The 15,658-nt window shown below is 39.2% G+C and overlaps 1 protein-coding gene across 3 annotated transcripts in view; it reads left to right on the top strand.

Annotated features, from left to right (window-relative positions):
- Positions 1 to 15,658, top strand: part of NCOA1 (nuclear receptor coactivator 1) — a 276,873-nt gene that overhangs the window by 56,375 nt on the left and 204,840 nt on the right. For 2 of the 3 annotated variants that reach the window (XM_026454739.1, XM_023230092.1), the window contains exon 2: positions 6,406 to 6,541. The gene's annotated coding sequence lies outside the window, so the exon portion shown is untranslated. Of the gene's footprint in view, positions 1 to 6,405; positions 6,542 to 15,658 lie in introns of those variants that run through there. The other variant, XM_023230097.1, reaches the window with a different exon arrangement.

Here is a 15,658-nt window from a genome sequence, read left to right as displayed (position 1 = left end):
AAAAAGTATTTTTGCTGGTTATTGAATTCTGTACATAGAACTGAATTCTATGTTCAGTTTTTTTTCTTTCAATCCTTGAAAGGTATATACTCCATTCTCTTTTGGCTTGCATACTTTCCTGATAAGAAGTGTTGTGTAATTTTAATCTTGGTTCTTGGTATGTAATGTTTTTTTCTCTCTCTATCTTTGTGATTTTTATCTTTGTTTTCAGCAGTTTGACTATGATATATCCATGTATGTTTGTTTGGTGTGTCTGCTTTTGGTATTTATTATGAAGGGTTCTTTGGGATATTTTGGATCTCTGGTTTGTTACCTTGGGTTCATTTGGGAAAATTCTTGACCATGATCTCTTCCCATACTTTTTGTGTCCATTATTTTTTTTTTTTTCTCCTGGGAGTAGTAGACATTCCGATATAATTCAGCTCTTGAATACTCCAAACTGTATTTTTCCCCCCACCCTTTTTAACTTTGGTTTCATTCTGGATTGTTTTTATTGACCTGTCTGCAAGTTCACTTGTTCTTTCTTCATCCCTGTCCAGACTGCTGTTGAGCCAGTCAAAGTGTTACTGAACTAAACTAAGTTTGTTTGCCTGTGTGCAGTGGAAAACTGTATTAGTCCATTTTCACGCTGCTGATAAAGACATACCCAAGACTGGGAAGAAAAAGAGGTTTAATTGGACTTAGAGTTCCACATGGCTGGAGAGGCCTCAGAATCATGGCGGGAGGCGAAAGGCACTTCTGAAATGGTGGTGGCAAGAGAAAATAAGGAAGATGCAAAAGTGGAAACCCCTGATAAAACCCATCAGATCTCGTGAGACTTATTCACTATCACGAGAATAGCACGGGAAAGACTGGCCCTCATGATTCAATTACTTCCCCCTGGGTCCCTCCCACAACATGGGGGAATTCTGGAAGATACAATTCAAGTTGAGATTTGGGTGGGGACACAGTCAAACCATATCAAAAGCCAAACACCGGAGCAGCAGGTTTTTGTAGAGGGAAAAGTTTATTGCAAGGCCGCCAAACTAGGAGACAGGAGAGTGGCTCAAATCTGTCTCCTGAGCTGGGGCATGTTTTATAGTCAGATAGTAATGAGGCATGATCTAATTGGATCTTCCAGTGAGGTGGTACCTAGAGGTGTAATCTGATTGGATCCTGTCTTGGGGTAATGCCAGAGCTTGATCTGATTGGATCCTGAATCCTGCCATAGGCTGTCTGCTTCTTAATTCAGTCCCTGTTCTTTAGTCTGATCACTTAGGTTCCACTTGTGGTTGCATACTTGGTTTATCTGGGCATGCTCAGGTTGTGTGACATTCAACCTGGGGGTCCATGGCAACTGAAAAACAACTCACAACTTTGTTACATAAAAGTTGAATCAAACTGGGGTAGTGCAGTCAGAAAAAGGATTTTTCACCTCTGGTATCTTTTTCTTTTTGTTTTTAGCTTTCATATCTTTTTAAAGTTGCCATCTCTCTGCTGAAAGGACAAGAGAGACTAAGGTGATCCTCTTTTGCTGCTGCCTCTTGTCAGGTTGTTTGTATTGGAGACTGAATCACTGTAATCAAGAGTTGAGCTGATTTTGGGTTTTGTCACCGTCATTACCCTCTCAGTGCACCACAAGCTTCATATTTCTCTAGCAGTTGGCTGCTGGTCCCTTGTGTTTAGAGAATGGCATGTCACTTTACAAGATTTTTCTCCGAGTTCCTGTATCATCCTCATCTTCCAACAGTCTTTGCACATCTGTGCAACAGAAGTACCAATATTTCTCCTTACGTTGTTACCCCTCTCCCAGTGATAGCCTATTGTTTGTTATTCAGTGCCATGCTTGTGGTACAGAGCAGGCTTCTCTTTTGTTCTGGTTCAGACTCAGTTGTATTCAGGTCATTTGTCCTGGGCATCAGTTGGGCTTTCTCAGCCTCAGCATTCCTGCCCTCTCTTTCTTGTGACCTGCCCTTTCTTCCATGTATTTGTGGTAGATCATGGACAGGAATATCCTTCTTTTCCCACAGTGGTGGTAAAAGTCTCTTTGGTATTGGTGCAGGATTTTCCTGCTCTGTACTCCACCGTGGTGGCAGAGGTTCTTTTGCCTCTACCCCTCTCCTAGCAACATTCTGTCTTTCCCTGTCACATAACTGAGAGTGTTTGTCTATCTCTTCCCCAGAGGCAGAGGCATTTTGCTTCTGTTCTGCCCTGAAGCAATGGATTTTTGCCAGGACCTTTGATTAGAGGATTTTTTGTTCTAGTGGCTTGAGGCTTTTTTTCTGTGTTAGAGAACAGTTGGGGAATCAGGCTTCAGCCTTGTCCTAGACACCTCCTGCACACTTCCCCTAATGATGAGGGCTCTCTCTGGTTTCCTGTCCTACTATTTATACTAATCTTTCTTGTGAGCACCTGGTCAAGGCACGTGGAAAATCTTGCAACTGAGTGAGAACTTTCCTTATGTCTGGGGTCCCCAGCTATTCTAAACTGACATAGAAGGTTACACTTGGTCTTTAAGAATTTGCTAAAATTTTAGCTAATTTTTTCTTTTACTATTGTATAGTGGCCACTTCTTTTTCTGTGACCTGCTGAAGGTCAGACAGTTTGTGTGTAGTCTTTGCTTGGAGGAGTTATCCCTCCAAGAAGAGGAATAAAATGTACTTGGAATTTTATTAAATTTGCTTGATTGCCTTGTGACCTCCACTCTTTGTTAGACCAAGAGAAGTTTTGATTTTACAGATACGATTTTTTTTTCTCATTAGGATGGAAATGACATTCTTTTGTGGCTTTCTGCTTTCTAAGCAGAAATAGAACTACTTAGAGTTCTTGACAATTTAAAAATTCTGTTTATGCTGATCCTCCTTTAATGTTTTCCCTTTTCCCTCATCTGCCTCTCGATCACTTCATCTTTTAGGATTGAACCCAAGCTGTTTCCTCCATGAAGCCTTTCCTGATTCCAATAAATAGAATGGAGCATTCTTAACTGTGTCTCTTGTAGAACGTGTTTTATTTTTTTGCAGGCCCACTGAAACCCTCAGTGAGATTGGGCAGTTTCCCTTAAGATTTTGCAAGTTTATGAGCATAATGGTTGTTGAGTTTTTATATAGGATCATAGAGTAAACTTGAGATAAAAGATAAAATGATGTACAAGGAAGCTCGTATTTATTAATCGAATACAAATTTGTGAAATCACACCACAGAGGTTTCTGTGCTGTTTGTGTAGTTATTGCTTTTGAACTAAATTATTGTCAGAAATAAGACTTAAATTCCTAAAATCTAATCTTTGAAAAATAGGGGATTCATTATACAAACTAGTATATATTGATGCAATGGAATATTGTAGAGCTGTAAAAGCAATAAAGAAACATTTCCTAACTTGGATATCCAGGACATACTGCTGAATAAAAAGTAAGATGCAAAACTGAACATTTTTTGTAAGAAGGCAGGAGGAGTAAGACTGTATTTGTAGGTAAACGTCTTTGCGTAAAGCATTGCTGGAAGAATATACAAGAAACTAGTAAAAGTGGTAACCTATAGTAAGCAAGAGCAAAGTGACCTGCATATGGATGGTGTGGGAATGAGACTTCTTAGATATAGGTTTCCTTTTATATCATTTTGATTTTTAAATCATGAATATAGCATGTATTCAAAAAATGAAAGCCAATAGACATAACTATGTAGATATTGAAAGAGAGGAAGATCTGAAAAATTCTTCAGAGCTGATAAAAATGTTAGTCTATGAAACAAAAACTGGATGTGAGATGCTTTTATTTTACATAAGCCAGCTTTCACCAATGAGAGAGTGAATACAAAGTGTGGAAAATTGGGAAGGACAAGGTTTTATGAATCTGGCTCCAGATAGAGAAATATGTAAAAAGGTAGCTTTCTGGCACAATTAGGAACGTTTTGGTTTTAGATGCAGTAGTAGTGTGGATGATCACTCAAAGTAGAAAGGAGCACTTTGTATAGGTAAAAACTATAACAGAAGTACACGGTACGTGGAATGGGCAAGGCAGCCATTTCTTACTCCTGAAATCACCAGGAATACCCTTGGAATCTGATAAGATGTGTTTATTGTCAGAAAAAATAGATGAAAATACTAAGAATATTCTTATCACAAATTAAAACGCATAAAGAAACAATAATTACTTAAATAGATTGTAGCTCAGATACCAACCTTATGGGCAAACAAATGAAATATAAAAGAAGAAACTTTGTAAACCAAAGGATGATGAGAATTCCTGAATGTTGCTGGGAAAAACTGGTTGGTAATTTGAAATGCAGGTCAGTTTAGAGCCAAATCTCATTCTATACATTATATGAAATGAAGTATTGAGAAGATTAGTCCATAGAAAAATGAAAATCAGAGTATTATCTACTATTATTAAAGGGGGAGAAATTTCAAAGCAGAGAAATAATAAAAGATATGAAAAATGCAATGATGGGCAAATCCATCCACCTGAAAATAAAAACTTCTGTATTAAGGGTCAGTAATAAGACTGAGAACATGTTAAAAGTAAGCAAGATGAATAGTACAAGTTGAGCAACCCAAATTTGAAAATCTGAAATCTGAAATGCTTCACATTACAAAACTTTTTGGATGCTGACATGTGCACAAAGGAGCATTTTGAATTTCAGATTTTTGGATTTCAGATTCTCAACTAGTAGGGGTAGAGTGGCAGAAGTTTGGGGAAAAGGCAGTGTGAATTATGGGAGAAGGACCTAATTAATGGTGCATTAAGGGTTGCTGCACAGCATTCAGTGTCTAGTTGAATTTTGAGACCATAATTTTATAGCAGGATCAAGTCACATGGTTGTGTGATTGTTCTCTAGCAGGCAATTGGATTAGGAGTTTGAGGGTGGTGAAGCTGAAGCAAGAAATAGCATACTATGTAGATTTATAGTTGGGGAGATAACCAAGATTTTGAAACTGGAGATAACAAGCAACTAGAATGGAGAAAGAGTAGGTAGAGTGCATCCAAGTGAATGAGTCTAGACTCAGGTTAGAAAAAAATAGAGTGAGATATTGAATGATAAATTGAAGAAGAGGGTCATACAGCCAGATGGGACATCACAGGGAAGGAAGGAAATTGCTTGTGAGGATCTGGAAGTGTCACTCTGGAGAATTTTGTCTCTACCATGTTATCCTTCACTCTAAAGCATTATTTTCGAGAGCCAGATTTAGCCCAGTGGTTGAAAGAGTTGGTCAGTGATGGTCAGTGATGAGAGTTGGCCAGTGAGTGGTCACAGTTGGTCATCATTCTCAGTGATGAGAATGTATAGATGATTTGTTTTACTTACGTAAGAGGGATTTCCAGAGATCCTTGTGGAAAAAGTTGGAAGCAAGGGTAGCAGTGGGAGACCAAATGGAGTAGATGAGAAAGCATAACTAGGGGCGTGCAAATAGGACAGAGGGTAGTTGGCCAGAATGGTTTGTGTTTTGAATAAAGTCCCAGAGTGATAGGGGTAGGAGTCACAGGTAGAATTTACTAGCCCTGCGTTTCTGACCTGTGGTATAATGACCATCTCTGGAGCCTAATCCACTGTCTGTCTTTGTGATTATAAAGGGAATGTTAGTAAAAAGCTTAACCCTGGGTGGTAAAACCTAAATTAGTTTGGCCTTAAATAGCAAAAGCCAGTAAAACTCTTTTTTTTTTTTTTTTTTTTTTTTGAGACAGGATCTCACTCTTTTGCCCAGGTTGGAGTGCAGTGGCATGATCCTAGCTCACTGCAGCCTCAACCTCTTGGACTCCAGCCATCCTCCTACCTCAGCCTCCCAGGTAGCTGGGACTATAGGTGCATGCCACTAAGCCCAGCTAATTTTGTATTTTTTGTAGAAACAGAGTTTTGTCATGTTGCCCAGGCTGGTGTTGAACTCCTGAGCTCAAGCAGTCTGCCCACCTTGGCCTCCCAAAGTGCTGGGATTATAAGCATGATCTACTGTACCATTAATTTAGTAAAATCTGATTTGTAATATCCCACTTTCAGTGGCCTAGGATGGAATAATAGCCATGATATCAGGTGCTTCTTTATTACAGAGTTCTTCTGCTAGGAACCTTGTTTCCTTTTACTGTTCCACTTTACCTGAAACTGGATACTCAGGCTACTGCTGCTGGAGTGACTTCAGCAACTCTCCTGGAATACCAAGGCAAGCCCCAATTGATTGCATACCTCCGTTGGGGATCTGAGCTTTTAAAAAAGCCAGCAACTACCTTTTATCAACTTGATATATTTATCTATTATATCTTTAATCTTTAAATTAATTTTTAAAAACTTGGTGGTGACAAGAATGAGAATTGACATTTCTTGAATAACTACAGCATCTGTGTAAGAATCTTTGTATGCTTACAAACAGTGGTGTGTCACAGTACCTAAAATCTGTAATGTTTTCAATGGGCCAATTGTGTCTTCTGTCTCCTGCTTTAGATCTATCCATACTAATGGAAACGTAACTGGAACTGACTCTGATGATAAAATCAAGGACCATCAAGCAAGATCATGCAGTAGGCAACTTCGCTTCCACATGAAGTTACCAACATTTAGAATTTCTACTTATTCTAAGGTATTTGAGACGCAATTTTACTTTAGTTTTGCCTCCTTAATAGTCATTTTGTAGTGTTGATTTCTAGATAATAGGTTTAGTGAGTTTAAAAGTACTTAATATGTTAGAATGCTTAGCTCTTAGAGTTCACTTCCCTCCTTTCCCACTATACTCCCAAAGAAATCAACTGAGAAGAGATCCAAATTTTTTTTTTTTTCAAAAGCCTATAGTACTCAGTATTCCCATGTGGTCTCACAACCAAGTACTAACCAGGCCTGACTGTGCTTAGCTTTTGAGATCAGATGTGTTCAGAGTGGTATGGCTGTAGACAAGATTTTAGAGGAATCTATTTATTAAAATTAGGAAAGCATATCAATTACAAGAAATACATTAAGTGTAGATTAAGTCTCAGTAACTATATTAGAGGAACTGGAATAAATAAATATCAATTTCATAATTATTTACATTATGACCCCTGAGAGAAACAACTGAACGCAGCACTCTGAGTCCACCTGCATGATGTCAGAGACCTTATCTTCCTTTAGATGGTTTGAAACCTTTCTTGCCTTTCTTCCTAAATTTATTGTTAGGGATTTTCTATTCACCAGTATGTGTCACTGTTATTCTCTATAAGCTGTCCCTGTAGGACCTTTGGGAGCTAATGAATTACTTGGGCCAGAAAACCAAGATATTTAATTAAAGAATCAGGTGACACTTCCAGAATATGAGGTGGATCCCCACTTGAAAGACCACATAAGACAAATAAAACAAAAAGGAAATATAATGTCAACAGAAAGCAAAACCAAAAATAATTCTATGTTTTCACATAAATTACAGATAGGTAGAGTGACTTAGGTGTTTATTTAAAAACAAAATATTTTTTATTTTAACTATATTTTTCCAAATAGGCAGAAAGTATGGAAACTATTTTAGGGGACAGGTCAAAGTTTGTTGATTTCTCTGAATATGTTACAGAGTTTTGTGAATTAATATTTTGCTAGAATATACAGAAGGTAAAACCTGAGAAAAATGTAAATATGTATCACTTACTGCTAGGATTCTTAACTTTGTTCTGCTCTAGAAGAAGACTTTGTAAAGCATAAATTCCAAAATAATAAGAATTCATGATATTGGAAGTCCTTAATGTCATGGGCTCCTTGGGATGTCATTTCACTGAGTTTTGCTCGGGCCCACTGGGCCCACTCAGCCTGGCAGGCTGTGTGCAGCTCACACTATTGGCCTGGATCCCATGCCTGCCAAGGGTGAGCAGAGCAGTGAGGGGTGTGTGAGCAAGTGAGTGTGGGGTCTGGCCACTTTGCACAGCCGTGCACACTGGCTGTGGTAGGGCAGGCAGCTCCAGGCACCAGCATGGGTACTGGCTCCCTGCCAGCTGTGTCTGGACCAGGTGTATCACAAGCAGCTTCCCTGGCTGGCACCAGGGAATGCAGTGGTCCCCGGAAGCTTGGAGATGCCAGGATCTGCAGAGCCCTAAAGAGGATGTCAAAGCCTTGGCTCGAGGAACTCCTAGGTCTGGGCTCTCTGAAGGGCTGCAGAGCTCTTCTCTCTTCTTGTCACCCTCAAGGTGGCAAGCAAGGAGCGTATTTCAGTCCTGTTTGTGTTACACCTCTTTCAACCCTGCTATTCAATGTGTCCCAAGTTCTTGTCCCACACCCAGGAAGAATAAGGTACATGGATAAATGGAGGGTGAGCAAAGTGAACAGGAACTTTATTGAGCGATAGAAAAGCTCAGAGGAGACTTGCAATGGGTAGCTCCTTTCTGCAGCCAGGGTGTCCCAATGAGTGCTCAGCTTTCAGCAGAGAGAAGACCATGGAGTTGGAGTGGGTAGTGCCTCTCTGCAGCTGGTCATCCCATCCTCTCCTCAACTTTCAGCAGAGAGGAGACCCTGGAGTGGGTGGCCCCTCTCTGCAGCTGGTCATCCTATCCTCTCCTCGAATTTGGCTGAATCCAGGGTTTTTATGGGCTTCAGAGGGGTTGAAGTACGTGCCAATTGGTTCATGAGTGGTCCCAGAAAAAGCACCATAAGTTTCCATTCCAGTCCATGGGACTGGCAGCCTGGCTCCCAGGCTTCAAGCATTCCCTGGTTTGAAGGTGAGGCTTTCAGGGACCTGCCCCTTTCTGCCCAGAAGCCTATCAGCCTCCTACCACTCTTCGTGGTGCCCAGGCTGTTCCTGCTTTGGAGCACCTGCAGGCCAGCATCGAGGCTCTCCTTAGCCTCCCTCCCATGCTCGTCGGCACCCACCCAGCTGGGTTGCAACAGTGCCTGGCCTTGGCCTCAACTTTGAGATTGAAGCAGGTGCTGGGAGCAGGAAGAGGCCAGGCAGTGGGAGTAGGCACTTCGAGCCTGCAAGGGCATGGGGGGCCTTCCTGGGTCCCCAAGAGTGCAGAGAAGTCTGGGTCCACAGTGGTGGCTGGGCAGTTGCAGCTGCACCCAGAAGGGCAGGCCTTCTGCCTGCTCCCAGCCCCTGCCGGCTCAGTGGAGCACACAGCTCTTCCTACACTTACCCCACTGCAGCCCCTCTAGATGGGCCGCTGCTGCCATCAGTAAGACTGCCTCAGCAACCATAAATGGATTACCTCCTGGAAGGGGTTAGTGTAATTGAGCAATTTTTGCTAAAGAAAAATTAAATCAAGTAGCAGATGAAAAAGAGGTTACTGTGATGATAAGTTTTGAAACGTCCCTGGCAACTAGTAAATGTATTGTACCTTTCTTTGTTTTCTTGATGTCATTTGAACTCAAATAGTAATGATGATTAAATATATAGTTTGTCTTAGTACCAGAGCCATTTTACTTGTTTTTAGGTATATCTTTTCTTCTTACTTTGACTTAGTAACGTTAGCAGAATGCCCAAGCTTTGTAAAGAATGATTCTAGATATGGGGAAGAATATAAATCATTCCGTAACTTCGTTATAAATGAAATTGAAGATGTCTTTTATTCAGAATGCTTACTCTTGGGCTAGGAAGACTAGATACACCCATCCGAAACCATTTATGTGCAGTCATAGAATGCGCACATCAAGTCACAATCTAGAATCCCTTTCTAAGTAATATACTTAAGTTCTATATTCAGACCTTAACAAAAGTAAAGATTAGGGAATAGGAAGTTTTCATCAATTGAATTTGGTAATTGGTTGTGTGAAAGTGCCATATAGCCTAAATTAGGTTGCTTAAATTTTTAAATTAGGAATTTCTTATTTATCAGTTTCTTTTTTTGAGACAGAATCTCATTTTGTTGCCCAGTCTAGAGTGTGTGGTGGCATGATCTTGGCTTACTGCAACCTCCGCCTCCTGGGTTCAAGCAATTCCCCTCCTCCCCAGTAGCTGGGATTACAGGTGTGCGTGACCACACCTGGCTAATTTTTTTTTTCTTTGAGACGGAGTCTCGCTCTGTCGCCCAGGCTGGAGTGCAGTGGCACGATCTCGGCTCACTGCAAGCTCCGCCTCCCGGGTTCACGCCATTCTCCTGCCTCAGCCTCCCGAGTAGCTGGGACTACAGGCGCCCGCCACCGCGCCCAGCTAATTTTTTGTATTTTTAGTAGAAACGGGGTTTCATGAAACGTGGTCTCGATCTCCTGACCTTGTGATCCGCCCGCCTCGGCCTCCCAAAGTGCTGGGATTACAGGCATGAGCCACTGCACCTGGCCATTTATCAGTGTCTTATATCTCCTCACTGTTTTTCAGATGTTCACAGAGTGATATCCCCTATTCATATTTTTCATTTTCCATTTTGAAAATGAAGTGAAAAATCTCACAAATTTGTGCTTGGAAGAGTTATACATTTGAACTTCAGATTTAAAGAATATGGCATTTTGTTGTTTTGGGGGATAAGAGCAAAATCAATACGTGAGACAGTAAGTTAAGGCCCTAGAACATTTGCAAAGTTATATGTCCTGGATTATAGTTTACATTAAGTTAAAATAGTACCTTTTTAAAATGTTTTGCTGAACTCAGTAAAACATTTGAAAGCAAATTTTGGCAAGTTATATTAAGGGAATGGATATTCCCTGCTATAGTTTTTTTCTGTGCTATGATGGAAAGAGCAGAAGCTTTACTTTCATGCTACCTTGGGAGAACTGAATTAATATTTCTTAGTTTCCTTTTCTGTAAGAATTAATTTTTAGAGGTGATGAAGAATGAAATGTGTGTGAAATAATGAAAAATAATGCTTCTTAATGTGAAATTAATGAATGTTGTTGCTAAGACAGGGAGGTGCACATTACTGTATCATTCAGAGGTATCCTTTTCGCAGCAAAAAACAGGTCTACTCACTATTGAGAAGCTTGTAAAACCAGTTTCAAAGTTAATAGCAAGTATTATGCTTGCAGAGAAAGTAAAATGAGTTTTTGGCACAAATCCTTTATCAAAGACATACCATCTGGAAAAGCAATTACTGTCATGTGCACATGCCAGTATTTTGTTTTTCAGCTGGATGAAAGCACTGATGTACAGAGGATATACTAGTGCTTGATACAGGTGTGTTACTGTTTATCACTGAAGAATCATTATAGCAGAAGAGTTTTATGTTTTGTTTTTGTTCGGTTGTTTTTTTACACCCTTATAGCCTAGAAAAGCTGCATTGTGTCCTGATCAAAGCACCAACAACTATAGCTGCAGGAAATGGTCTACTTGCTTTTTAGGTTAAAGAAGTTGCAGCAGGGTATCAATTCATATCCCACTTTTTTCAGAGAGGAGAATTGGCATTTAGTAATGTGACTTTTTGTCATGATTTAGTGTTGAATAAAATAGTAAAACTTGTAAATGTAAGCAGTTTTGGCCACTAAAGCCACCTCTTTTCAGAGTTTTATGACGAAATAGCAGCAATAGTATTTTGCTTTTTCACAGTGGTATGCTAGCTGTATAGGAGGAAAGAGCTTACATGTTTGTTAATTAGTTTTTTAGTAAAATGAGATAAATACTTGCTACTGATATTATCATTTCTATGATTTCAAGGGACCTAACTTACCTACTAGCTGTGGTATTTCAAATAGTCTCAACTTACAACTTTATATTCATGATATCATGAATTTCAGTGTTAAGGATGAAATATGAGGATTTTGTAAAAGTCTGAATTACAGTGCAAAATAATTCAATCTCTGAGAGTTTGACGTATCCTCAAACTTGATGGTTTTACTAATTTATTATTTTTTTTTTAATGAATTTGAGCCAGGCACGGTGGCTCACGCCTGTAAACCCAGCATTTTGGGAGGCCTAGGCAGATGGATCATAAGGTCAGGAGTTCACGACCAGCCTGGCCAATATGGTGAAACCCCATCTTTACTAAAAATACAAAAATTAACCGGGTGCAGTGGCAGGTGCCTGTAATCCCAGCTACTCGGGAGGCTGAGGCAGGAGAATCGCTTGAACCCAGCGGGTGGAGGTTACAGTGAGCCAAGATTGTGCCACTGCACTCCAGCCTGGGCAACAGAGTGAGACTCTGTCTTAAAAAAAAAGAAAAAAAAGAAAAGAAAATTTGTATTATACACGTCTAAAAACCACAACCAATTTTTGAAATAGAACTTGAAGAAATACTTTCCAGAGTCAAAATGCAAGCAGAAAGTAGATTAGGAATCCTTTTTTCAATTTCTCAAGTTGAAGCACTTAATTTCCAGCTTTCAGTAGTATATACTTTTTTTTTTTTTTTTTTTTTTTTTTAGCATTCAAAGGAATACTGAAATTAAAAATCAGTGAGAAATCTTGCTATGTAATTTCTGGGTCCATGTTCAATCATAATATTCAGGCTGTATAATGCCACTGATTTGTGATTTATAATTAGAGATTTTTATTTAGTAAAAATAAAGAACAAGAAAGAAACCAGCTGAATATGAAAATTGGTTTATGGTTCAATCTGATTCCAGATGTGGGGGTTTGAACATCTTGCAGTGAAGTTATCAAACACTAACAGGGTTGTGACAAGACAACTCAGGTGCTTAATTGAGTGGGCTCTGGTTGGTCAAAGAAGATGAGACAATCTGAGCGTCAGTAAACATTAACTGCAATATAATGAATCATATCAAATATGTTTAAATCCATGAGGTCATAATGATACTTTAAAAACTCATTAGTTTTCTTCAGAGTATGCTAAGGAGCCAACTGTACTTCAGAGCAGCCAAATAGTTGCAGAGAGGAAGTTTCTTTTCTCAGATAGAATAAAACATCACCATTTTCTAATGAATTCCTGGACCTAAGCAAACATCATGAATGGCTGCTAACAGCACAGGAAGAAATGGACATTAGTTTTCTCTTAATGAAAGTTCACAGGGCTGCCCATGAAGTGTTCTTGCCAAAAAAGTTGAACCTGAATCTGATCAAGTCTCTAGCTCTGCCAGTTTACAGGAAACACAGAAGACAGAGAAACACATTAAGTGACACCATGTGAATGCAGTTAGCAAAATACAGGTTATGGGGAACTCTTAGAGACATATGACTTGTTGTTTTTCAACAATCAAATTGTAGGGACAAAAAAGAGAAATGGAGGAGGAAACCGTAGATTAACAGCAATGCCTGGACTTTGAGTCTAAATTTTAATAAACATTTACGAAATAGGGAAATTTTAACACTGACAAGATATTTGATGTTAAAGAATTATTGTTAATTTTTAGGTGAGATGGTAGTATGTAGTTATGTATTTTTTAAAAGCCCTTACCTTTTAGCGACACACAGTGAAATGTTGATGAAAGATATGCCTGGGCCTCTGCTTCATTACTATCTGGAGTACAGGGGAGGTTGTGGGTGAGGATTAAGTAAGATTGGCCATTAGTTGATCATGCAACTAGACACTTGTGATTTGGGGGACAGCACGTGAGGGGGTGGGAGTAATTCTTGATAATATTTCGTAAACTTTTTTGAAAAATTCCATAGGAAAAAGGTCCAAAAATACAGTTGAATTATGTGTATTTAGCAACCTACTGAATCGTATTTCTAATAATTTCTTGAGTCTGTTGAGTGTACTATATAGAAAATCCCATTGCCTACAAGGGACAGTTTTACTGTATAGTGCTTACTGTTTACCAGGCTCTATTCTCAGCAGTTTATACATATTTACTCTTTAGATCCTCACAAGAATGGTTATGAAGTAGACATTAACTTGCAAAGGTTACCCAGGTGCTATGTTTTAGAGCTGGGATTTGTATCCAGACTTTCTAGCCCTAGAGTCTATGCCTCTCTAGTTTTTGTATCTCTCTTTTATAACGTTTTATTTTTAATCCCTCTACTCCAGTCCCTACACCTTTTATTTCTTTTGTTTCTCTTAGTGCACTGGCCAAGGAGTTCAGCTTTTAAAGACCAGTTTTTGTTTATAATTTTGATTTTGGAAGTTGTCTTAATACATAGGGAATCCAGAGTCCAGCTGACTTTGCTCCTTTACAAATACAAGGTACTTACTAAGAGGCTAGACTTAGCTTACTGTGTATCCAGAAACCAAAGGATCAAATGTATTATAACAGTGTTTAGTATTTTTTATTATATTTCTCTTCTGATCTGTAAGCAGCTCATTCATGGCTCATTCTACTTTTAATCACTTGATTTTATTGGTATTACTTGCTGAATTTCTTTGTAATACTTAGATAAAATTACTCCTTCCTCCCCTTAACTCCTACACGTGTTATGTAGTTACCTCCTGCTTGACTTTACGTGGATTACGTGAGATAATCTTAAAGCACTTAGTACACAGTTTTGCCCATAAGTATCTAGTAAATATGCTTTTTGGTTTAAGAGACAGTCACTTCATACTTTTGTTCAAAAATTGTTCTTTATTCTTTAGGTAACTTTTGAAATGGGGAGGGAAGAATATGGCTTAGTCACTTTAAGAAGTCCTAGGCCTGGGACAGGTGGGTAAAACTCGATAATGTGTTAGGGTGGTTTAATGAATAATCTCTGTGTTCTCTGCAAGGAACTTTTTAATGATAGGCTCTGAGTTCAAGAAAGATTACTCATGAGTTGGTTTCCAAAAGAATATTTGTTTATTGGGGATGAAGTGGGAACAATTTAGGGAAAACGTGGCCTGTCCCAACTTCTTGAGTTTTTTGGTTCCTCTTGAGCCAACTTGCAAAGGATGTTATGACATAGTAAGATACTACAATTCATGAAAGGAGGCACATAGACACTAGTAAGAAAGAAAACTTTTGGTTTCATTCATATGATAGAAGGATCACAATTACAGGTAACTTTTTCTTGAAGATTATGGACGGTGACTATCTGAAGACCTGGGATAGCTAGTTAAAAGTTGTGTGGCTCACGCCTGTAATCCCAGCACTTTGGGAGGCTGAGGCGGGCAGATCATGAGGTCAGGAGATCGAGACCATCCTGGCTAATACGGTGAAACCCTATCTCTACTAAAAATACAAAAAATTAGCGGGGCGTGGTGGTGCGTGTCTGTAGTCCCAGTTACTCGGAGGCTGAGGCAGGAGAATGGCATGAACCCGGGAGGCGGAGCTTGCAATGAGCCGAGATGGGCAACTGCACTCCAGCCTGGGCGACAAAGCCAGACTCCGTCTCAAAAAAAAAAAAAAAAAAAAAAAAGGTTGTGGTATTTTTCTTTGCTCCATCACCTCCCTCTCTCCACCCGAGCTGCACTTGTTATTTTATATAGGAGTATACTGAAGCAGCCTTTTAACATATCTTTAATTGTATTTTTGAAAATGATGTTAAAGTATTTAGAAACTGAAGACTGTGGCCACACAAAGTATCTTTTATTTTCCAAAGGCCAGTTGTTATTATTGAGTGGCATTGCTATTGAAATTGCATCACCAATTACTTGACTGTGTTAAAGAAGGGGATTTGCTTTTGGGGGCCCATAGGTTATTGATAATATTTTTTTGAATAATAAATGTGTATGACAGAAACCCACTCTCGGATCTAATCATGAAATGAAATGCTCTCCAATGAAATCTGGATGTTCTGGAAGCCAAAAGGTGATATATAAGAGGAAGCATAGTTGAGAGGTGCTGAATTTAACTTTTGTTATCAGTTATTTGGTGAAGGCATTGAAATGTTTATTGCTTTGAAGATTATCTTAAATGAGGAGGCATAGTTAATGTGGTCTATACAGAATGTGAGATGAAGTGAATTTAAGGGAAAAGAAAGCAGATATGAGAAAAACAAAAATATAATAAAGTAGCT

This window comes from Piliocolobus tephrosceles, chromosome 15, assembly GCF_002776525.5.
Source record: "Piliocolobus tephrosceles isolate RC106 chromosome 15, ASM277652v3, whole genome shotgun sequence".
NCBI lineage: Eukaryota > Metazoa > Chordata > Mammalia > Primates > Cercopithecidae > Piliocolobus > Piliocolobus tephrosceles.
This window is presented reverse-complemented; position numbering and strand designations above follow the sequence as displayed.